The sequence below is a fragment of the Monodelphis domestica genome, chromosome X, assembly GCF_027887165.1.
Source record: "Monodelphis domestica isolate mMonDom1 chromosome X, mMonDom1.pri, whole genome shotgun sequence".
Lineage (NCBI taxonomy): Eukaryota > Metazoa > Chordata > Mammalia > Didelphimorphia > Didelphidae > Monodelphis > Monodelphis domestica.
In genome coordinates, this window is record NC_077235.1 from 20,509,728 (window position 1) to 20,525,159 (window position 15,432).

The following is a 15,432-nucleotide window of genomic DNA, read 5'->3' on the forward strand; positions in this document are numbered from 1 at the left end:
GTAATTAAGAGTGATGTTTAAATACACCAAGTTTTCTCATATTGGCTGGAAAGAATTAAGGTTAAGTGCTCACAATGCTACCAATGGATGACTTGGGCATCCAGAAAAATAACATCAAGTACAAAAACAAGGGGATCTGACTAGGTAATCTCCAGAGAAACTTCCAGGTCTAACATTCTACAATTTCATCATCTGTAGGAAAGCTAACACCTGAACTACCCAGATAAATGAGTTTTAAGTGTCAAGAATTTTTAAAATTTTAGTCATAACATAGCAACTGCACATCTTTTTCATTAATCTCTAACTGAAATTTAGCATTTTCTTTATTGTTTAAAAACATGATTTTGCATATCCAAAGAAAGAACTGTGGGAGTAGAAATACTGAAGAAAAACAACTGCTTGACCATATGGGTTGATGGGGACATGATTGGGGACATAGACTCTAAATGATCATCTTAGTGCAAACATCAACAACACGGAAATAGATTTTGATCAAGGACACATGTAAAACCCAGTGGAATTGCGTGTCAGCCATGGGAAAGGGGGAGGAGAGGAAAAGAATATGATTCTTGTAACCAAGGGAAAATGTTCTAAATTGACTAATTAAATAAAGTTTTCAAAAAAAATAAAATGAAAGAAAATAAAAACATGATTTTGACATGGGGTCCAGAGGCCTCAGTAGATACTGCCAAAGTAGCCTATGACCCGCCCCCCCCAAAAGATGGAGAATCCTTGTTATGGAGAAATGAGCATGGATTTGGAATCAGAAGCTTGAAGCTCTGTCATTCACTAGTTATATAACATTGGACGAGTCATTTGGCCTCTATGATTTTCACACTTTTTTTTTTGTAAAATGAACATAACACCACTGCTCCTCCTAATGATTTGTTAAAAAGAAAATTTATCTTCTAAATTCTATAGGCTCTAGGTTTCACAGCAGGGCTAAACATTCATGAAGTCTGGGGTAGGGTAGGGGGATGCCTCAGATAGAAATAAAGTGTAAGAGGAAAAAAGGATCAAAAGGAGAGGGCAAAGCCTACACCAGTTCAATTTACACTATGTACCTTTTAATTGCCTTCTTTTTCATGCCTTTGTCCTGGATGCTTTGGTGATTATCATTCTCTTGGTGACATTCAGTATTGGGCTTTCTTTGGGAACGGAGACTCTTATGTTGCCAGGCTGGAGATATAGACCTAGTAATACACAAAAAGGCCTTGTAAGACTTTCTCAGCCCCCTAGATATGTTTGATATGCTTCAACAACTTGCAAAAGCCCATCAATAACTGACTAAATTGTGGGTGAAATATGAAGTCATCCATCAACCTCTGCACTTTAATGATTCTCATTAACTAGGACAGCTAGTAAAAACAGCACTATTCCAGAAGGGATTCGGTGTCTGCTAGAGAGCTATAAGTAAACTTCCCACGTTGTTTTTTCTAGATATTCTTCCTTAGCCACAGTAGCCAATACCTACTTTCCCCTCGGCCACCATCAACAAAACTTGCTATAATCCAAGGCTGAATCTATGGTGTGCTATTTGTGGAAGTCACTATCCAAAATTGGGGTTAAACGTCCCTAGGTTAAGAAAGAAATCATTCAACAGTTGAACAATGAGGGCAATGAGTTGAGTTAAATAAAAACGCTAATGTGTTGAAAAAGAAGGGTTATGTCTTTTTTCCCATAAGCAGGAGTTGAAGCTTAGCAGTAATTCCAGTTTAGAGCCATCATTTGGTAGTGGAGTCTTGCATTGTCCTGGGCTTCCTTACCAAAGACCCACAAGGCTACTTTGCAACTGACCAATTTGCATAGTGGGCTTTGATCTCTATAAGTTTGGTGCGTGGAGTCTGAATTTTCATTGAAGCTTGTGTCTAAGCTCTTCTTTGGGAGGATATTCTGGGAGAAAGTTAAAGTAAAAAAATCCAAGCTTAAAGGCTCACAAAATTATAGTCAGAATGGACTTTGAACATTACCCAACTACAGGAAAACAGGGGCTAAGAGAATGAATGGATGAATAAATGGATGGATGGATGAAAGAATAAAATGATGAAAAATCACTAAGTGTTTAATATGTGTCAACATTTTTTAAGTGCTAGAGATAGAAACAGAAAAGTTGAGGTTGCCCTTGCCCTCAAAGAGCTCAAATTCTAATGGAGGAGACATTGTGTATTAGATTTCCACACCAAATGGGTTGGAAACGTTCCAGAGTCCTCAGGCTACAGTAGCAAAGTAGGTAGTGATATACCTTCTATAGAGTCCTTTCCCGTCATAAAATCACATCCATTTGTTGTATTGAGTATTTGAAGGTGTCAAGGACTTTTATAGCAAGAACTTACTTTACCAGTTTGTTAGTAGCTGTGGCTATATTAAGGTTGTGGCAGCTACAGTACCTGCAGAGATTCTTGCTAGGCCACATCTCATGGGGTTGATTCTCTAGATATTGGCCACCAAGGCTAGTAGTCTCCAGCTGGGGAAGCAGGAGGAGACCACAGTTATTCCCAGGGTCTTTGGCTGCAGGGTCCTGGGCTATCCCCCTCTAGGTCTGAGGGAAGATGGTAGAGGTGATTTGACTTGCCTAGCACATGCCACCTAGATATCTTTCCCTCAGTTGGAGGTTGGCAGGGACTTTAAAGCTTTGATGTACTTTTTATAATACCACAAAAAAGGCCAGTGTGATCACACATGCTTTTCTCATGAAGTATTCTAGGCATTTATTTCTTCCTCTGCAAAATGTAAGAATTAGGCTAAGTTATTTCTAATTGCTTCAGAGACTAGCTATGTTCACCCTAGGCAAGTCCTTTAACCTCTGATTCCGTTTTCTCAAACATAAAATGGGAATAATAATAGCATCTACTTCTCAGGTTTGTTGTGAAGATCAAATGAGATTATATTTATAACATGCTTTTCAAACCTTAAAGTGCTTTATAAAAATGGCTGCTATCATTACCATCATTATTTATGTCATATAGATTTTTAAAGTTGCTATCTTTTATTTACAAATATAAGATGAGAAACATTTGGACTAGCTAATTGCTAGTTACAATCACTTTAGAATGTAAAGAGACAAAAGAAAAAAAGACTCTAGTTAGTATTTAGGGAGGAGACACTGGGGGGGGGGGGCGGTGGAGAATGCCTACGTACAGCATGAATGCATTTCCCTTTGATCAGCTGAAAAGCAACCCAGCTTGCACAGTGGAGTCATTGGTGAGGAAACCGAAGATACTACAAGGCTCTACCACAAACTCAACAGCAGGTCAGGATAAGACTGTTTCCTCTTAGAAAAACTGGCTGCTGCCCTGGAATTCAGTATCATTGTCATTCATTTCTCCTAAAGAGATTCAGCATCATTCCTGGAACCATCCAATCCAACATACTTCCCAGATGATTGCAATTCCAAAGAACTTTTTGAAAAAGGGACCACTGATTTGGGGTGTGAAATGTTCATTTCCATCCTTGCCTCCCCCCCTTCATATGCAAAAAACACTCATCCATCTATTCAGGAACAAATCTATCCTATACCCAAAGCTCTAGATAATAGCACATATCAGTTTTATGAGCAATACTTTGTGGTTTTGTGTCTGAACTTTTTCCCCCCTCTGGATGCTAGGTTGTTAGTGTTTCATCCTATTAAACAATCCCTCATAGAATGTATGCTCTCATATAAGAAATGAAAAATTCTGATATAAAATGCTTTCAATGTAAATGTACAGTGGGAACATTTTTTCTTGCTATGCCATCATCAAAGGCTCTTTTTCTTTGCTAGGTCTCTAGGAAATATGACACAGGTGTCAGAAAATTTACCTCTTAGTACTCCAGTTTCTTCCTCTATAAAATGAAGGGTTGGACAGTGAGGGATCTTTCAACTTTGGGGTGTAGCATGGACACCTCTGGCTGACATCCAGTGAAGCTATGGATCCTATCTCAGAATCGTCTTTTTAAACTCACAAAATAAAATACAGTGGGATACAAAGGAGGCTAATTATATTAAAATAAAGATGAAACTTATTTTTCCTGTTTAAATTCATGAAATTCCTGAGAACTATTCCTGGATCTCTTGGGAATCTGTAGACCTTAGGTCAAAACCCTTGGACTAGAAGGTCTTTCAGGTCTCTTTCATCCTAAAACTATGAATTTTTGACGAGAGAATCAGAGTCTGAATAGGAAGGGGCCTCAAAAGCCTTTTAACCCTACCCAAACCTGAACAACATAGCTATCAAATAGGCATCCACTTACTTTCTACTTGAAGACTCCACCCTCCCCTCCCACAAAGGGGTGGGGTGGGGAGGGGGCTTCTATTATGAGAAAGCTCTCATAGTCATAAAGTTTTCCTACCAGTTAATCAGTTATTACACCATTGCCTATTAGTCTTTCTGGTCATTATGACTGCTGTGGCAGCTACTACAAATGAATTTCAATTCAATTCAATTTATGACTTTCTTCTTGAAAAGTTTATGGGATATTCTGGGTATTGTACAAAAGTGAATTATACTTTACTTTTGGGTTAGCTGGGCGAAAGATTAAAAATCACTGTGCTCCAGATAAAACAGAAAAACAAATAAATACTTTGGTCTTGTCTCCCTCTTTCCCTGAACTCTCTTTTGCTCACTCACTCCTGGGGTTCTTGCTTTCTCCTTTTCATTCATGCTACAGTACATAGAGTATTCCTCTGCAAGAAAAGGAGAGAAGTATGATCACTGTATTTCTTTCCAAGGCTTGATGATCCAAGTTTTACTTTCTTATTTGTGACAACAAATTTAATATCTGGCCAAGTTCACTTGGAAAGCCCTGTACTTGAGCCTCCACATCTGGAGGTGTTCAGGTCTAGTTAGTGAGTTGAAAGGGACACTGACAAGTTAAAGTCCATTTGGAAAAAGGGAATGGAACAAACATCAATACTTTCTGACCCATATTCTTATTTCCTTATCTGTAACATTTTTTAGGATATTCTCTATGTATACATTAAGAGCACTCGTAAGGAAGTTATTCATTAGGCAGGAACAAATAGGCTTTCAGTTAACTGAAAGATGGGCATAATGCCCTACTGGGCTTATTGTTGATTGAATATAATGCATTTGAATCCGTTTAGCAAAGTATTACCCATGCATGTGTCAAATTTATATAAAATTCCTTAAAAAGAAAGCTAGAACCTTGTTCACGGTGGTCCTCTGATCATTAACATTAAGTCAAGCACAAAACAGGCAGATATGTGCTTGCTAAAAGTGCTTGTCATTGTCATAGAGAAAAGCTAACACATAGGCAAAGTTAAGGAGGATTTCCTTGTACTTAGTGAAGTCACTCAGATTGCCCTATTTGCAGATGACATTGTGCTAATTACATCACATCCCAGAATACTGTCAAATTGCCTAAATAAGATCCACAACCATAAGAGGGAGTTCAGACCAACTGACCACACAGGAAAGAAAACCAAGTGATTCAAGAATATCTTGCCCAGATTATGATATATATAATTTAAATGGCAACCAATAGAGCTAGTCCATCAGTATATACCAGGCAAATACTGCAAAGGGACATGGTGGACTCAGAAATGAGAAAGAGGAGAATGGGCTGAATTGCCTTTGAGAAACTGCAAAGTTCTGTTAATGAGTCCAAGCTTCTGTCTGAATCAATGGCCCACATTATGAATGTCAATATTCCCTGGCAGTATCTGTGAAGGGTGAAGCTCTGCAGTCTTTGAAGAATTAAAATTGAGAATCAAAGAACAATAGAAAAGCGCAGGCTGCAACCCATCATAAAGAAGGAGTGACATAAAGAACATCATCATGTGGAAAGAGCTGCTTCAGTAGCTAATGGGTTCTCCATTGATCAGGGTCAAATGGGAGAGTGGAGTGGACTAGGTAGACTCTGGGGGGTCCAGCTCTGTCTCTGATCCTATCATCCTAAGTCTTTAAGCAGACGCTAAACAACTGACCATTTGGGGGATATCTTGTAGAATGGATTTGTATCCCAGTATTCTCGTTCAGGAATAGGTTAGACAAGAAGGCCTCTAAGGTCCTTTGCAATTCTGATATTCTATAAGGAAATGGATAAACAACAACAACAAAGAATTTGATCATGTGGCTAGAGCAAGAGATGATAGATAGATTACCCATGTATTCCATCAATATCCTGGTGATATCAAGAACAAAGAGGAAGGTACCCAAAATGTTGTGTAAACTCCCTGTGGTGAACGAGCTCTTACCAAGCCTTCAGGGACCAAGGCTCTTACTGACAACTGATACTCCACTAGAATGATATTATGCTGAAGGAGTAAACTGAAAAAAAACAACAAACTGTCAGTCTGAGAGTCTTCCCTACTATGGTCTAATATAGTTGGACACAAGATGGAAAGGACTTATAAATCCTGACTTGACAATATTCCCCTACCATCCCTGGTCTTTTCAAATACTTGTTTTCGCTGCTAAATTTAGGTTTCCTTTCCTTGGTTCTCTTTAGCTGTCTTTGACTCCATTCTATTTTTTGAGTCTCCATTCCATGTCCCCTCACCTGCCCTCCAAAAATTGGACATTTCACTTCAGACATTTTGCTCTCCTTGGAAACTCCTGCCACTAAATGAAGGCAAAGGGGAAGGAGCATGAAGGAGGTTTGTAGAAGCTTGTTAACAAGTGTATCCTTCCTGTAATCAAAGTCTGTAGCCTGTGGAAATATGGTTTTAATTTCTTCCTTTGAAAAGCAGATCAAGAGTGGTACAGTAGATAGCATAGTCTTTCATGTCAGTGATTTATTTCATGGATTTGGCAGTATTTAAACAGCTTTAAAGCTCTTTTCCTGTCAGTGTTCCTCTAGCAAGTCTCCTCAGCTATTGCAGAGTGTACATGCTATGCTGGATACACAGATCCCATGTCGCAGCAAATATGTTCTGAGAAGTGCCTGGGCAGGCTTTAAAGATGGATGCTCAGTGCAAATATTTTAAGACACTATCTCAAATAGATGAAAACCAGTGACTACTCAGGCTTATAGACTTCCAAGAGGCGAGAAGGCCAATTCTTACTACCACTGTCACTGTCACCCCACTGCCACCACCACCAAACACAGTGTATGTGTCATTTCTCTAAGAACTATAATGAGAACCCACTTTCTTTGTTTCATGATTCACCAGAAATGCTCAGAATTGACTCATCCTGCTGAAGGGGATGCTTTTGAACATTATTTAGACAAGACTGGAATGTCCCTAGATGGAACATTTTTAAAAATTTCCACTAGTTTGTTAGAAATATACCTAACTTTTGGCTCCTCTAGGAAAAGAGAGGGGGCTATTTCTGTATTGAAGAAAATGGAGAAAATTAGAAAAGAGGATGCCATCATTATTGGCATTCCTATTGTCTTCCGTTTAAATGCCATGCATATAGGGGTTCTGGGAAGAAAGATGAGCCAACACACTGAGAATCACATTCATTCTCACTAAGTCCCAGTGAAAAAGGCAGGCAGGTTTATTTCCCTGATACAAGCAGGGAAATTTAGGGGCAAAATAAGATTGTCAATCATTCCTTTGCTCTTCCAATAAGCACATACCAAATGCTATCATGTGCTATAAAGGATACAAGTGTGAGCCAATGTTTCTGTCCTCAAGAAACTTGCTACCTGAGGAGACACAGAGATATGGGGAGGCAGATAGGGAGCATAGTATCTGCAGCAGGAATCAGGAGGACCAAAGTTTCAATCTTGCCAAGATACTTATTAGCTATGCGACACTAAGCAAGTCATTTGACTTCCTTCAGACTCAATTTCCCCTCATCAATAGCACTTCCCTTACAGAACTGTAGTGGTGTTGAGATGAGGTAACCTAGGTGAAGTCCTTTGCAAACCTGGAATGTTGCCTATCATCATTATTCTTTTCAGAAAGAGCAAATGAGATTTGGAGTTGAGTAACCCTATCTATGAATTCTGTCTCTGAAATTTACTAGCTACATGGTTATAGATGCGAATCACTTAAGGGCTCTAAGATTCAGTTTCCCTTTCTAGAAAATGGAGAAAGGGGGGAAGTGGAAAAAAGCATTTAGATAGCACCTACTACATGCCAGATGCTATATTAGGTCTTTTGCAAATATCATCTCATTTGATCCTCTCAACAAACTTCTAAGGGTTGCTGTGAAGCTTGTGAAATGGCAGTCGCAATGTTGATGATACTGATTATGATGCTACTGGAGGGAAAGTTATTGCTATATTAGTGTAAACCTCAAAATTTCTTAGACTTATAAATGTTGGAAATTTCACCATTGGGAAATTTCATACTTGAAAATTTCCTATTGATAGTGGGTCTTGACTATTGGAATGTGAATCCCATTGGCATGGGAGGTTCCTTCTCCTTCCCTTCTTAAGATTACTTTAGGACAGAAACCCTTTGCTGAACAATGGAAAGGACTTTGACCTATGCTTAAGCATAGAACAGGAATTTCTTTGAGTCATGATTGATTTTAGAATTGATACAATGGAGATACTTGGAATCAATCTCCACCCTATTCAGTCCTAACAGGATTGAGTAAGGGCTGCAGCCTAGATCAAAATTTAATTATTCCAATCTCTACCCTACTCAGGTTAACAGGATTTAGAAAGGGCTGTAGCAAAGGATCAAAGATTTAATTATTTGAAAATATGACCTTCAACAGACATGTGCAAAGCCAGAGACCTCTGGGCGGTCCTGGGTTAAGCTAGAGCCTCCATTGGCACAGGGAAATTGATGGACAGTGATTGGTAGATGTGAGAACTGAGGGGAGGCAACTTGGATGGTTTTCTTAAAGATCAGGGGGGTCTGAAGACTCGGGGTGGAGGAGTTGGCCGGAGTGGTTGCGGTGTGCTCTGAGAAGCTTGCTCTGAAGGAAGCTGAAGGTGGGGGCCTCTGAGACTGTTTCTCCATTTTGGTCACGTGAGTAATAGGGACTGATCTCTTTTCTTTGCCTCAGCTATCTAAGGGCTTGGGCCTTTTGGCCCAGCCTAAACAGAAGGGGTATTTAAGCCCTATTCCCTTCTCTCCCTTTTTCTCTCTCTCTATCTCTAATTCATTTCTTCCTCCTATTGTAATTAAACTCCATAAAAGATTGACGGGTGACTTGAGTTTTCATTTAGGAATTACATAGCTGAATTCCTTGGTGACCTTAAATTAATATATATCAGTCTTTTAAAGTGATTCCCTTGTCACATTAGCTATATGCAATAAAGGGGGAAGGGAAGGAAATAATCATTTACTAAGCGTCTACTATGTGCCAGGCTCTCTGTTAAGTACTTTACAAATATTAGCTCACTTGATCCTCACAACAGCCCTGCAAGGTAGGTGCTATTATTATTCCCATTTGATAGGTGAGAAAACTGAGGCAGACAGAGGTTAAATGACTTTTCTGGGGTCATAGAACTGGGAAGTATTTGAGTCTAGATTTGAACTTGTCTCCTTCATTCTAGGCCAAGGGCTCTATTAACTCTACCACCTACCTGCTTAGCCAGGGAAGTGGCCAGGAATATATCTAAACCAGTAAGAAAATAATGACCTTGCCCACTATGCTAAGTGTGTTGTTTATTTTTTCCTTATATTTTCTAAACTTTCATCATTCTACATGACAGATCAAAATGATTTTAGGCTTGAGAAACCAGGTAGCCCTGAATTCAGGCAACTTTTGGCAATTTGTTGGAAGGGTAGCTTCTAAATGCATGAAATGTGGCAAACAACAATTAAGCAAGTACTGTCAGGTCACATGGTTAGTATGATTACCGACTGGTGGCTTTTTCCAATCCTTATACTCACTAACTTAAAAAAAAACTATGCACTATGTTAGGAAAAATTCATGGGGAAAAAACTTTCTGAATTTGTCCCAGAGAATTCTATTCTGAAAAGCATTCCATCAGACAGCACCCCTCCCTTGTCAGCCTCCACTAAGCCCAAAGCATGGACACTAGCCGACTCACAAGCTGTATCTGGGCTCCATCAAAGTAACTGCTGCCTCGGTGTTCCAAAGCTCTGCAAGTACCCCTTCCAACTCCTTCAATACCCTGCAACAAATGAGGATGACTCTCCATAGCCTCATAAAGAAAAAGGAAGTAGCCATAAATATGCTGCCTTCTGACTAGGGTTAAGATTCAGGAAAATATGCTGTGTCTTTGAAAAGACGTATAAAATGGAAAAAATCTTTAGTCAACCTGATGAATAAAAAGAAAAGAAAGGAAAATTAGCAAAATTTTAAAAAATTAACAAGGTGAAATCATGACAGAGAAATAGAAGGAAATGATCAAAACCTACTATACAGAGTTATAGATCAGGAAAACTGAGAATTTAAAAAATAGAGGATTATATCCAAAATATAAAATAAGTGAGTTAAGAGAAAATAACAGGCCAGGCAATGCTTTAAGGGGAAAGGTGTTGGGGCTTTATCCCTTCTTAATCCAAATAACCCAGGGAAAAGGTCTTGATCCTTGTCTTCTACATTTGTTTTCTATTAAGACTGAAGTTTTTGTGAGTTTTAAAAGGTTAGTAGAGTTTCACTAAATCCTGGAATTTCACCATCCAGGTCTGTAGCCAGCTCAGCATTAAGGGCAAGGAGTAACCTTCAAAATCCCAGCCCAGTTGTATTCACTTGGTTCCTTATCAAAGATTAAGGATTCACAGTTTCCAAAAAGGAAATGGAACTAACCTAAAAGAAACTAAGGGAAAAAACTCAGTCAAGGTGGATTTATGTAAGCATTCACTCAAATTTAAAAAAAAAATATTTGATGTGTTAATTAATAAAGTTAATAAAGCAAATTATTCTCAAAAAATGAGAAAGGAGGGGCGGAATCAAGATGGAAGCTTAGAAGCAGCAAAAGTCGATTCCTCTGTGAAAATTCTTCCACACCAATTAAAAGCAAAGCTCTTCAAGGGGGACAAAAAACCAACTCCAACAACAGGATGGAGCTGCAGGACTCCCCTGCTGAATTCAACTTGAAAGATTTGCAGAGAAGATTGAATTCTTGAGTTTAAGGAAAAGAAAGAAGTAAGTACCCAGGGCCCTTCTCCCATCTACTGTGCTGAGACTTGGGTGGTCAGTGGGATATCAGGGGGAGGGATCTAACTGGGACAGAGTGCCTTGCTACCACAACTATGTGAAGATCAAAGCTCTGACCATACCTGGCAGGGATATAGCTAAAGGAGAGAAGCAGAGAAGAGGTCAGGCTGGTTTCAGCCTTTCAACCACCACACCTCCATCTTAGTCCTCTGCCTCTGGAAGTTTTGGACTCAGGGCAACTGGCTTAATCCAGTTTTTCAATAGTGTAGAGAACAAGCCTCCAGGGGGCAGAAAAGCTAGTAAAGAAACAGAAGAGGAAGTGTATAAATGGACAGACAGCCAAACTCAACATGACAGAGTTACAGGTCTATCCTGTTCGATCCAACCTGAAAGGTACACAGGTAAAGTTGAATTCTCAGGTATAAGGGAAAGATCCAACACCCTTACCCACCTACTGCACTGAGACCTGCCATAGTAATCCAACTGATTATGGGATCCTAGGGTGAAGGCTCTGACCATGACAGAATTTCTTGGAACAACACAGGAAGCTCAGGGCTCTGACAAGGCAGCTGGCAGGGAGGTGGCTGGCAGAGAAGAGGAGAGAGGAGGAACAAGGGTAACTACCTTCAGCCTCCAAGACATCACTTTCACCTTCACTTTCTGCTGGCAGCTGCAGATTTGGCCTCAGGGTACATTAATACAACAAAGCCAATCAGTTAATTAGCAAAGCAGAGAAGGAGCCCTTTCAGGGCAGAAAAGCCCAAATTCACAGATCCAGCAAATAAACAAAGAAGCAAGAATACAGTGTAGGATTTAAATCAATGTGCAATACTTCAAGTATCATTTTTAAAGATTATTATCTGACAAAATAGAACCACGTGATTAAGTTTTGCTACCTGCTCAAACCCCCCCCCCCCCTCCACCAAAGTCAGGACAAGAAGGAAAGAGAGAGATAGACAGAACTACACACAATTTATATCCTGTCTATGTCAGCACAGAGTGACAGGAAGTGAGTAGGGTGCTGGGATTCATAATTTAGTTTTGCTGGGGATCATAGTTTTTAGATTAACATATTCTAATTATACAACAGCCTATAAGGAGGAGGAAAGAAGGAAAAATATGAGTAAAAAACAGAAAAAGAAAAAAAGAAATTACAACAAATAACTTCTATTAAGGTAATGAACAAAGAACAAATGGAACAGAAGAGGACCAAGAAACACCAAGCAAAAACTCAGGAACTCCAGCAAATTGGACTCAGGCTCTGGAAGAACTCAAAACAATTAAAAAAGGTTGAACAAATTGGGATAAGAACTTATAAAGCAAAACAGGTCATCTGGAAACAGATGCAAATGAACTAATACAAGAAAATACTTTCCTAAAAGCCATAATTGACCAGCTTGAAAATGAGGGAAATAAAGTAAAAGATAAAAACAATGGCCTACAAAGAAAAATAGATCAAAAGGAAAAGGAGGGTCAAAAAGTCAGGGAAGTAATTCAGTTTTTAAAAAATTAGAATTGAATAATTATAAGCAAATGACTTCACAAGGCATCAAGAATCTATAAAACAAAATTAAAAGAATGGAAAAGATTGAGATAAATAAGAAACACCTCACTGATAAAACAACTGACCTGGGAAATAGGTACAGGAGAGACAATTGAAGAATTATTGGACTACCTGAAAAATAATGACCAAAGAAAAATCCTGGACATCATTCTACAGGGAATTATCCAGGAAAACTGCTCTGATATTCTTGAACAAGAGGGTTAAGTAGAGACTGAAAGAATCCACAGATCACCTCCTACATTAAATCCCCAATTGACAACACCAAGAAATGTTATAGCCAAGTTTAAGAACTTCCACACCAAGGAAAAGATACCACAAACTGCTAAAAAGAAATAATTTGGATATCATGGAGGCACAGTCAGGATTACACAGATCCTGAATATAGCCACACTGAAGGACCACGAATCAACTACCCAGTAAAGTTGACTATATTCTTGTAGGGAAAATTATGGCCATTTAATAAAGTAGGCAATTTGCAAGCATTTCTGAAGAAAAGACCAGATTTAAAAAGAAAATTTGATGCCCAGGTATAGAATTCAAGATTATAGACAAAGGGTAATTAAGAAAGAAAGAAAAAAATTTAAGGGACCCAATAAGTTCAAATAATTTGTATTCATATATGAAAACATGATATTGGTAACTCATAAAAATGTTATTATCATCAGGGTAACTAGAAGAAGTATACCTAGAGGTTACAGTGATATGTATATGGATGATATGTCCAAAAAATTAAAATAAAAAACTAGGGATAAAAAAGAGGACAATACAAAAAGAAATGGGGAAAGAGATAAAATGGGGTAAATATATATTTCATAAAGAATAGCACAGGGGGTGGGGATGGAGGAGAAGACCAATATAATGGAAGGGAGGAAGAGGCTGGTGACAGAATACTTAAATCTTACACTCCATGGAATTGGCTCAGAGAGGGAAGAATAATCAGATCCATTGGGACAGAGAACTGTATCATGCCCTATAGAGAAGTAGAAGGGTAATAAATGGACTGGTGGGGAGAGGAGCAATACAAGGGAGGGAGAGGTTGGGGGGGTCATTTAAAAGGCACTATTACAGTAAGAGGGAAATAATAATAAGGGAGTGGATGGGAAGGGGAACAACATTAAGAAGGGGAAAAGGAGGAGATTGACTAGAAACAGAAAGTTGGAGGGGAGGGTAACAGGGATAAGAGGAAAGGTAGAATCAAAGGAAGAAGTCAAATTAGAGGGGAATACACAGACAGTAATCATAACTGTGAATGTGAATTTGAATGGGATGAACTCACTCATAAAAAGGAAGCAGATAGCAGAATGGATTAAAAACCTGAATCCTACCATATGGTGTCTACAAGACACACACTTGAGTCAGATAGACATACACAGGGTAAAGGTACTGGGCTGCAACTGAGACAAAGAAGGTAGGAATAACAATTATGATCTCAGACAAAGATAAAGCAGAAATAGATCTCATTAAAAGAAATAAGGAAGGTCTAGATGAAAGTCAGTATAAATAATTAAGAAATATTAGTACTCAATGTATATGCACCAAATGGTATGGCATTCAGATTTCTAAAGGAGAAATTAAAGGAGCTTAAGGAGGAAATAGATAGTAAAGCCATACCAGTGGGGGAACTCAACCTTCTTCTATCAGAACTAGATAAATTGAACCAAAAAATAAATACAAAATAAGTGAGGGAAGTGAATGAAGTGTTATAAAAATTAGAGCTAATAGATATCTGGAGAAAAATGAATAGGGATAAAAATGAATATACCTTCTTTTCAGCAGCCCATGGCACATACACAAAGACTGACCATGTAATAGAGCATAAAAACATTGCAAAGAAATGCAGGAAAGCAAAAATAATAAATGTAATTTTTTCAGACCATAATATAATAAAAATCATAATCAATAAGGTATTATGGAAAGACAAATTTAAAAATAATTGGAAACTAAATCTAATTCCTCAAAACTGGTGGATCAAAGACCAAAAAAAGAAACAATTACTGATTGCAAAGAAGAGAATGACAATGAGGAAACAATTTTTCAAAATCTATGGAATGCAGCCAAAGCAGAACTCAGAGGGAAATTTATATTCCTGAAAGTATATGTAAAGAAATCAAAGAGGAAAGAGGTAAATGAATTGAGGATACAACTTAAAAAAACTAGAAAGAGAACAAATTAAAAATCCCCAAATAAAAACCAAATTGGAAATCCTAAAAATTAAAGGAGAAATTAATAAAATTTAAATTAAAAGAATTATTGAACTAAAAAATAAGACTTGGAGCTAGTATTTTGAAAAAAAACAAAATAAACTTGTGGTTAATCTAATAAAAAAGAAAAGAAAATCAAATTAACAGTATCAAAGATGAAAAGGGTGACCTCATCTCTAATGAAGAGGAAATGAAGGTAACTATTATGAACTATTTAGCCCAGATATATGGCAATAAATTTGACAATCTAGGTGAAATGGATGAATATTTACAAAAATATAAACTGTCTAGATTAACAGAAGAGTATATAGAATACTTAAACAATCCCGTCTCAGAAAAAGAAATTGAACAAGCCATCAAGGAACTCCTTAAGAAAAAATCCCCAGGGTCAGATTGATTCACAAGCGAAATCTATCAAGCATTTAAAGAACAACTAATCCCAATATTATACAAACTATTTGAAGGGTTTTTACCAAATTCCTTTTATGACACAAAGATGGTACTGATTCCAAAGCCAGGCAAGACCAAAATTTGAGAATGAAAACTGCAAACCAGTCTCCTTAATGGCCATAGATGCAAAAATCTTAAACAAAATACTAGCAAAAAGACTAAAGCAAGTTATCATGAGGATTATTCAGTATGACCAGGTGGGATTTATGCCAGGAATGCAAGGATGGTTTAATAT

At 38.0% G+C, this 15,432-nt stretch overlaps 1 long non-coding RNA gene across 1 annotated transcript in view; it reads right to left on the bottom strand.

Annotated features, from left to right (window-relative positions):
- Positions 1–926: 926 nt before the first annotated feature.
- Positions 927–15,432, bottom strand: part of LOC103098279 (uncharacterized) — a 247,163-nt gene continuing 232,657 nt past the window's right edge. Inside the window, exon 5 of the long non-coding RNA XR_008914740.1 lies at positions 927–1,193. This is a non-coding gene — a long non-coding RNA (uncharacterized LOC103098279). The remainder of the gene's footprint in view (positions 1,194–15,432) is intronic.